Source organism: Poecilia latipinna, unplaced genomic scaffold (genome assembly GCF_001443285.1).
Source record: "Poecilia latipinna isolate Pla-1442-1.1 unplaced genomic scaffold, P_latipinna-1.0 Scaffold1672, whole genome shotgun sequence".
In the NCBI taxonomy this organism is placed as follows: Eukaryota; Metazoa; Chordata; class Actinopteri; order Cyprinodontiformes; family Poeciliidae; genus Poecilia; species Poecilia latipinna.
The window spans coordinates 159,071-168,013 of NW_015114288.1; the positions used below are offsets into that span (position 1 = coordinate 159,071).

Sequence of the window (8,943 nt, forward strand, 5' to 3'; positions counted from 1 at the left end):
AAAGAAAAAAATAGATTAAAGATGGTGGAACACAACACCAAAGTTATGTGGCCCTCACAGGAAAAAGTTTGGGGACCCCTGAGTTAAATGGTTCTCAGCCTGGTTTGAAAAAAAAAAAAAAACACTGCTGTTGTTGACAGCAGGACCACAGGATAAGGTAGAGGAGCTTGATTTTTTTCCACACATTATCTAGCTCATATTAGTGATAGTTTTGACAAATATGTTAAAAAAAACCTGCAGCTTTAAGTGTATTTTCATGAAAACAGTTAATTAAAACAAAACTGAAATAATTCCATTATTAATAGACTTGGAGATAAACTGTTGTCAGTTAAATTGATCACTTTTCGAGAGAGCCCTGAACCATTAGGACATTTGTCATAATTTATTACCTTTCTATTCACCTTATTTTTGATGGAAATATGTATAGTCAGTTGGCAGATTTTTGTATGAGCCTTCCAGTCAGGCACCTCCAATCAGTGGTGAACTAACTCAGTTTTGACAGTCATTGTAACAAGTCATAATTCTGGCTTTGAGGAAGACTGGGATTGTTTGTATTGTTAGAGGTTTCCATAATAATTGTTACAAAAAGAAATAATTAATTGGAGGAGGAGTGTTTTAGTCATAAGTTGCATATGACGATGCAATGACCTTCATCCACTGCCGAAGAATGAGGATTCCCTTCGCCTGTGGTTATAAGCTGTAAAATAAAAAAACAAACAAACACCAAATCGACTGTATATTTGCTCTTTTTATTTTATGGACTCAAGACCTATAGAAGACCACCGATAACAGAAAAGTGGCTGGGCTATGAAATCCAGCCAATAAGTTCTTATTTCTCAACAGAGAAATAAGAACTGGAAGGAGATGTGTCAAGTAGTAGTAGTAAGGAAGGAGATGTGTCAAGTAGTAGTAGTACTTGCAAGCTCATGTCTATTGTAAAAAATATATATATACATATATATACACACAATAAGTCATTACTAGATGACTTATTGTATATGTGACATTAATGCCAAAATATTTTAATGCAGAGTGATTTCAAACTCTGCACTGTTGTGGGCCATACAGTTTTCAAATACGGCGTCGCCATTATATTTGCTGACAGTGAGCTATCACTTGGTCATTTTAGCACCAGCATTGACTGACAACGCGGCAGGAAAAATATATAGGTTCAAAACTGGCATGCATGAATGCAAGTAGCTAGCAGAAGTTGATTTAAAAAGATGAACTATTGTGTTTTCATTCTGTGTACATAAGTTTTTAATAATACATCGTTCTCACAGATTGTCAGTAAGATTGCAGATTGTCAATATTTTTGTCTGTAATAACTGGGTTAAACATGAATACATGGGCCTGGTCCCAAGGGTTGGTGTCTCAGCAAGTTTTTGTGTAGGATATATAAAGGTTTTGTGTTTCATGGTGAGTTTGTTTCAGAATTTGAGACCTGGCCATGCCCCTTCAGCACACACGAAAACTAACTGGTTTGATAATTATTATTTGGCCATGCCTTATGAAGAAACGGACCAGGTTTAAAGCCAATTGATCAAACTCACTAGAAGAAGTTTGATCAAATGTGCTATAAGCGCCATCCCTGCGTAGGCCTAATAAGAAACAGAACCTCTCCAATGTTCTTTATGAAGCATTACAGGCTATGTAACCTGTTTTGGGTGTGCAACTAGTACAAGTGCTTTTCTTTTCTTGTACTAGTAAAAAGCACTGTGTTCAAACGCTAGAAACTTCTGACACCAAAGAAAGAAGACATCCGGAGAAGATCACCTTCGACCCCTGCAAGATCCCAAGAGGAATTGTCGGCAGGAGCTCATGTGCAAGGCCTGCACATTCTTCATCAGCATCATCTTTCTTCCTTGAGAGTGGTGGTTGGTGCGCCCAATGCCCCTGTCAGAGACATGCCCCACTTTGCATATAACAGAGACTTCCATTTCTGAGAATGGAAAAAAAATGTCAGTGGCTTTCTTCCATGGTTTTAAAGGCCTCTCCCCAGGGACCTCAAGAAGAAAAACTAATTATTTTACTCTATGCTAACTTATGCAAAAGCTTTATTTTGAGACAATAAAGGAGTCCATACCATATATAAAAAAAATAAGTAAATAATAATCATCAAGTAAAAGGAGGATGCAGTCATCACAAAGCAGATAAACAATTATCCCAATGTTTGAAAAAGGTAGAAGTATATCTAACATCGCTAAGTGTTGCAGTTGTCAGAGCTCTTACAAAATCCAAGCAGCAAATAAAGCATCAAATTCCCTAGCAAAGCATGAAAAGTTGGTTACTTATGATAAAGATCTAACTTGCAAATGTCCAACATGGAAGTCTGAGAAGAATTCTAAAAGCGTCCTGATAGGCTACTTGCAGTTTCTTCATCATTGCTTTGCTGTAGTTTCACCACTGATAGGCCGTATAAAACGAGGTGTAAAACGTTTGAAAAAGGGACACTTTCACTTCATCTGTATTCATGCTAAATTTCTGTGCCAAAATATTAGCTTGAATGTACTCCTCAGAACACTGTCGCTTCGCATCATCATCATCACAGAGATCACTCATCAGAATAAGACCGAGAAATTTTTACATTAACCAAACTCATAACTTGATTTGCTTAATTAAAAGATAGAAAATTAATCTTCTCAAACTTTAAACTCCTTAGTTGTAGCAATCATAACAACACTCCTTTTGGGATTAAACATTATGTCAAACTGGACACAATATCTACCACAGACCCTGAGTGACTGCTGTAAGCCAGCACTTTAGGGAGACAAAAGGACCAGATCATCTGCGTATATTAAATGATTTACAAGATGTTGTTACGGCCCAAGGCCTTTTCCTTTGGGTCTCTAACATCCATGTTTTGGACTCCTTAATTGGTGCTGATTGGAAGTGGAGGCAGCTGGCCAGTGTCTCCAGATGACGTCAGATCCACCTTAAGATGCACCACTTTCTCTGACTAAGCAGCTCATTCTTTCCTTCTCCCTTTCTTCCCAACCAGTTATGATTTTTGTTAAATAAATTCCCTTTTAAGTTATCTCTTGCGTTGCTTCCCTTTCATTTGATATGGTTTAAGAGCCAGACCATAACAATGTTTACCCGCATACCAGTCTTGCAATCATTTAGTCCAGTGGTGTCCAAAGTCTGTCCTCAAAGGCCAGCATCCTGCATGTTTTAGTTCTCTTCCTAGTGGTAGTAACAACCTTTTCAGTATGTCAATGTTTGTAAGAGCCAGTTAATGGAGAATTAAATTCATGATGAGTATATTTTCTAGAATGTATAACTTAGATAATTTAAAAAGGATGCTTTTATTGTGAAAAGTAATTTTGGCTTCCACTACGTAATACGTAACATTAGTACTGCCTTACGCACGTTTAAGGTCAGATTGCAGTTGGATGCGGTGGAAGCAACACAGTTTTTGACCGATCTGTACCGAGCCTTTTCATTTTTCTGTAAATGTACTTTTTTGAGTTCTTTAAGTAAACATCATAAAAGAAGACTTGGTTTCAGTCGTGTGATTCAAATACTGGTTGTTGGACAAACTGCAAAGGTGGTACAACGAACTCTTGGGACGCAGAGTGCCACTACAATGTTCTTCTTAGACCTTCTAATGAGCCATAATTTGATCCAGGTGCCAGCATCCTAAAACATGCAGGATGCCAGCCCTCGAGGACTGGCTTTGGGTGTCATGGAGGGTGTGGTTGGTGGTGGTGAGAATGAACGCTGACCCAGATGACGATGATTTAATAAAGAGAGCTCAGGCACAGTCCAACACAGGCAGCACGGCAGAGAGTTAGCACACAGCTAATTACTGGTAGCAACTGAAAAACTGAGGACTGAAAAAGAAAGCTAAACCAACACAGGACTTTACAGTACAACTGTAATGGCAGGCAGACAGACGACAAATGACATACGACATACATTTGACAAGAGACAAAGACAACAGGTGGGACTAAATACACAGAGAGGGTAATCAAGGAATGAGACACACCTGGGAAGCAATCAATGGAGAAGACGCAGAAACAACAGACCTGGGACAGCAACAGAACACAGAAAAACCTTAATATAAATACACAGAAACACGGATCATGACATTGGGTACCACTGATTTAGTTCAACAGGTACAAAATAAAAAGAACACCAGATAAAATTCCACCTTGTCTGACTCCATTAGATACAGATAAAGGTTCAGAAACCTTCGAATTACATTTAACTTGTACAGACTGATGAGGATACCAATAATGTAATATCCTGATTAAATATGCAGGGATGTCTTTACTTTGCAGTTTAACAAATAACTTATGGTGGTTAACTCTGTCAAAAGCTTTAGATGCAACCACAAAACATAAAAACATAAGTATTCTGTCTCATATTTACTTACTTCTTTCAATTAATAAATACATAAATCATTCACTAGCAAGGACCACGCCACAAAGATGTACATTTGAAGAGATATTGATGAAGGGGTGAGGGATAAAAGGATGAGGGATGAGGGATGTAGGGATTGGGGATAAAGGGAAGTAGGATGTAGAGATGAGGGATGAAGGGATGTAAGGATGTAGGGATGAAGGAATGAAAGGATAAAGGTTGAAGGGATGAATGATCTTGATTTGGTCATCTGGGGAGAATGATGGAGGGCTTGGGAGGTGAAGACTCTGGGTGGGGGTTTGGTCTTCGGGAAACGGAGCTTCTTATTTTCCCAAGCCCGCATAGGACCCCCCAAAGAGTCTGATTTAAATAGAACAGATGAGAGAAAGAGCTTGTCATGAATCACTGAGATTTTTGTGAATGCATGAACTGTACGCTGGGGATAACCAGCAACTTAAACTTGAATCATCTTATCAGAGATGAAGGGACGGAGGGATGAAGGGATGAGAGATGATCTGACTGAATGCTGAAGAGGCGGCTCCTATGCAGACGTGTTTAATGTGTGTTGCAGAACGGGCTCAAAGTGGATGTGTGAGAGGAGCAGGAGGTTTCCTCGTCTATTTGATGAGCTTGTTGGCTCTTGTGTTTGCTTCGTCGATGCGAAGTTTATTCATGTCCGCCTTATCGTTGATGCGATATGAGAATGGGTGGAATAAAGTTTGAGAGAGATGCCTGATCTTAACTGAGATGACTGGAGATCCATGCTCAAGTGGCTAGTTTTCAGGATTCTGAGATGCGGTGTGGACCTTCAGATGAAATGCTTGCTGAAATTCTGGTCTGAAAATAAAGACTGGCTCATAGGGGTTGAGGATGGAGTTGGGATGGAAGAGAAGAAAAGGATGAGAGCTGATCAGTTGACTTGTCTGAAGAAAAAAGTTATGACTGTGAATGGTGATATCTGAAAAGCATAAATGAATGAAGCATTGTGTTTGAGGAGCTAGAACTACAGGGGAGTAGGCTGGATTAATATCCAGCCTACTTGAAGAAGATAGTGAAGCTGGAGTTGGATGAGTTACTGAATCTGGAGCAAAGAGTCAGAATTTTTGAAGAAAGCAATACAACGACAGTGATGCTCTGAGTTACTGGAATGTGAGCTGCTCGAAGCAGGAACTGATGCTAGACTGAGACCAGAGTGAGTCTAAATAAACAAGAGTAGACTTCTTATGCCATTCATGTCCCCAAAGTTTTGCTGCAAAAATGATGGGGTAAGTTTGAAAAGTGCAAGAGAAATGAACTCTTGAGGCCATTTTGGCTTCACCATTTACCTCTGGAATAGCCACCAAGTCTATAAAGGGAGTTGCATTTGTGTAGAGTTGAAAGTGCTAGGGAGTCATTGTGAGGAAAAACATGCCCTTGCAGTAGTGATCAAGGATGAATGAGTCTTGAACAGAAGGGATGCTGGCTGCTTTTTGGTGGAATATTAGGAATGCAAGATTTCTCTGAGGAATGATACAAATTGCATGGTTCACAAAATCAAGAAATGTAAGCAACTGTTATTTGAAACATCTATCAGTGGGTAAAATTAAAAAGAGAGCAAAGTGATTTGATTGATCTTTCAGGGCTACATGACGAACGAAAGGGAGGAAAGCTATGAAGTAAAAGCTCTTTTCCAGAACATGTCTATGAGAGCCAGAAAGTCTGGCTGAATGAGGAGTACTTTGAAGATGTCTCCTTTGCAGAGCCCAGCCCCTTGGTCTGCTAAGCGAATGATTTGAATGGTCTTATCGAATCCTTCTGTGACGTCTTTGGCTATAAATGAGTCAGCTGTGCCAGGACCAGAAGGAGCGAACTGAAAATAGAGACAGTGATAAGTGGAATTTGGAATATCTATGCCCGAGTGAAAATCATGAATGAGTCCGTCAACGAGAAAGTTAAACTCCCTATTGGAATGGTGTTTAAGGGCAGGAATGAGAGCATTCACCTTGATTTAGAGTAAAGATATCGTTTTAGTAAATTTACAGTGGAAGTAGGATTGTGAGGTCAGAATATCCTTGCATAGACACCGTCACAAATTAGCTGGCATGCAGCAGTTTGTGGCTGGAGACTGAACTGCCAAGATCGTTGAAATTATTGCAGATCATTTTGTCCTTCTGGTACAGGATGGCACAGCTTCATTTGTCGGCACCCTCAGAAAATTGGTGAGTTTACAAGAGGGTTGATATCTGAGGTTTGGGTTGATATGAAGGTGAGAGGCAGTGGGAGACTGCCAATCAGAGGCTGAAGAAGTGTGAGATGAGGAATGAGGATGAAGAGGGAGAGTAATTGAACAAGTAGATGTAGCACCGCAGAAACTACAAGAAAGATGCGCAGGCAGCAAATTGCAGCAGTTATTCGTGTTAAGGAAAATCCAGAATGTCCCCTGATTAAATTGTTGAATGGCCTACTACCTGAGCTGCAAAAAGAATGTGACATTGATGGAAGCCTGAGTCTCCACATCAGAGAGCCATGTCAAGAATGATGGAGAGTTAGTCATCGAATTCAGAGCTGGGAAATGAATATTAGAGTGTATGGAATTCTTACTGAGGAAGCCAATAATCTTCGAGGTTGCATTGGTTGCTTCGGTGTTGTGCATTTTCTATAATTCTATTGTTGAGAGCGTCGTCTCTTCTGCCGTAATCTGCTGGGGCAGCAGCATCAGAGCCAGGGACCTAAAAGGTTTGACCGCCTGATAAAGAAGACTGGTACTGTTCTGTAGATGACTAAATCAGACAGCTGCGGCTGATCCAGAATTCTGCTGCTGGTGTTTGGCTAAAGTCTGGAAGGTAGCGCGCATCCCTATAGTTCTAAAATCCCTGCACTGGGTCCCTGTAGCTCAGAGAATAGACTATAAAATATTGTTGTTAATTTATAAATCACTGAATGGCTTAGAACTACAATAAGTAAAGATTTGCTGTTGTATTGACCTTCCTGACTTTTTGGGTCTTCTGATTGCGGACTGTTCTGCGTTCACCACCAAACATGGAGAAGTGGCCTTCTGCTGCTATCCACCACGAATGTGGAACAATTTTCAGAAATCTATCGGAAGACTATTGAAACACTGAATTCCTTTAAATTCAGACTTAACACACCTATTTAGGGTTTCTGTTGAAACATTGTAAATGGTGTGTAATACTGCCACAAAACAAAATGTTATATTCCAATTGTTAACTGTGTTTTTTAGAAATGCATTTAGTTTGTTTTTGTTTTTTTAACGTAATGTAAAGCGCTTTTGAACTGCCTTGTTTGCTGAAATGTACCAGAACTTGATGAATTGACTGTGGAACTTCTGGAGATGATTACGTAAATAAATATTCTTCATAAATCAAGAAAATTATGAACAACATCTTATTCATGAGACTGATTTGGGAAAGCAGAGCATCTTCGGTCAGAGGTTTCTTCTAATTCTGTGTAGAACGGGTCGCTGCGGAAGATTTTTCCTGGCAACAGCCATCCATATCATTTAGAATTTGATGGCAAAATTAAGGTAAAATGGAAGGATGTTATGTTGTGTTATTGCATGAAAGGGACAGAAGGGGGAGCTCTGATTATGTATGTTAAAAAGATGTTTGTGAAGCTTGGGAGGATAGGGATGAAACAGACAAGAGCTTTGAAGCTCAAACAGAGAGGATGCGGGCAGATAGTGTAATACAACCTGGCTCCCACTAGGGGAGCTATCGGTACGAGTAGAAGTCCGGAATCGGTGCGAGAGGAGGCGGAAATGACGTCACCAGAGACACTGGAGGAGGAAGCAGACACTGGGAAAGAAACGGAAGCACGTTATGTTTGGATTTCGGTGGTGGTGCTGTTGACTGTTGAGTTTCTGAGGAGGAACGCTGAGATGTGGATATGTTGGTAGTGCTTGGCTGAGAGACTCTGGAAGTTCGCGGTGATCCGGGAGGAGCCTGACGCTCCGATGGAGGTCGACTCGCCGGCATCGGAATGACGTCACCGGAGATGTTGGAGGAGGAAACAGACGTTGTTGTCTGCATAGACATAAGAATAAACCCCGCATAGACCGCTCTCGCCTATTGTAGTTGACCAGCTTTAGGGCGGCCATCTTGGAGCGGTCGACCTGTCCACTCAGCTTTATATGTTTGCAGGCACAATGACATATCAGCGCATTTAATCGATCATAACACGCATTTTTGTTACTGAAACCCTTATTCAAACAGCTATCAAAGCTACATTTATAAAGAATTGTATTTTTAAATTTTTTTTTTATGTATTGATACATAGTTCAGCATATTGGAATATGCTTAGTGGGGAAAACAATAGAATAGGAATAGAATATCCTGATATTGATGTAATATTGATGCATGATGAGCATTTTACAAAGCACACAGCTGTTCATAATTAATTTAATAAATGATTTAGTAATATCAATACATATTTATATAAGTATACAAACACAAATAAATAATGATTAATAATGACACAAATAAATAATGATTAATACTGAATAATATATATTGAATACATATTTATATGTATGTATGTATGTGTGTACATATATATATATATATATATATATATATA

General features: G+C 39.5%; 1 long non-coding RNA gene across 1 annotated transcript in view; it reads left to right on the plus strand.

Annotated features, from left to right (window-relative positions):
• The first annotated feature begins 8,437 nt into the window (after positions 1-8,437).
• LOC106964423 (uncharacterized) overlaps positions 8,438-8,943 on the plus strand; it is a 3,406-nt gene continuing 2,900 nt past the window's right edge. The window contains exon 1 of the long non-coding RNA XR_001428418.1: positions 8,438-8,473. This is a non-coding gene — a long non-coding RNA (uncharacterized LOC106964423). The remainder of the gene's footprint in view (positions 8,474-8,943) is intronic.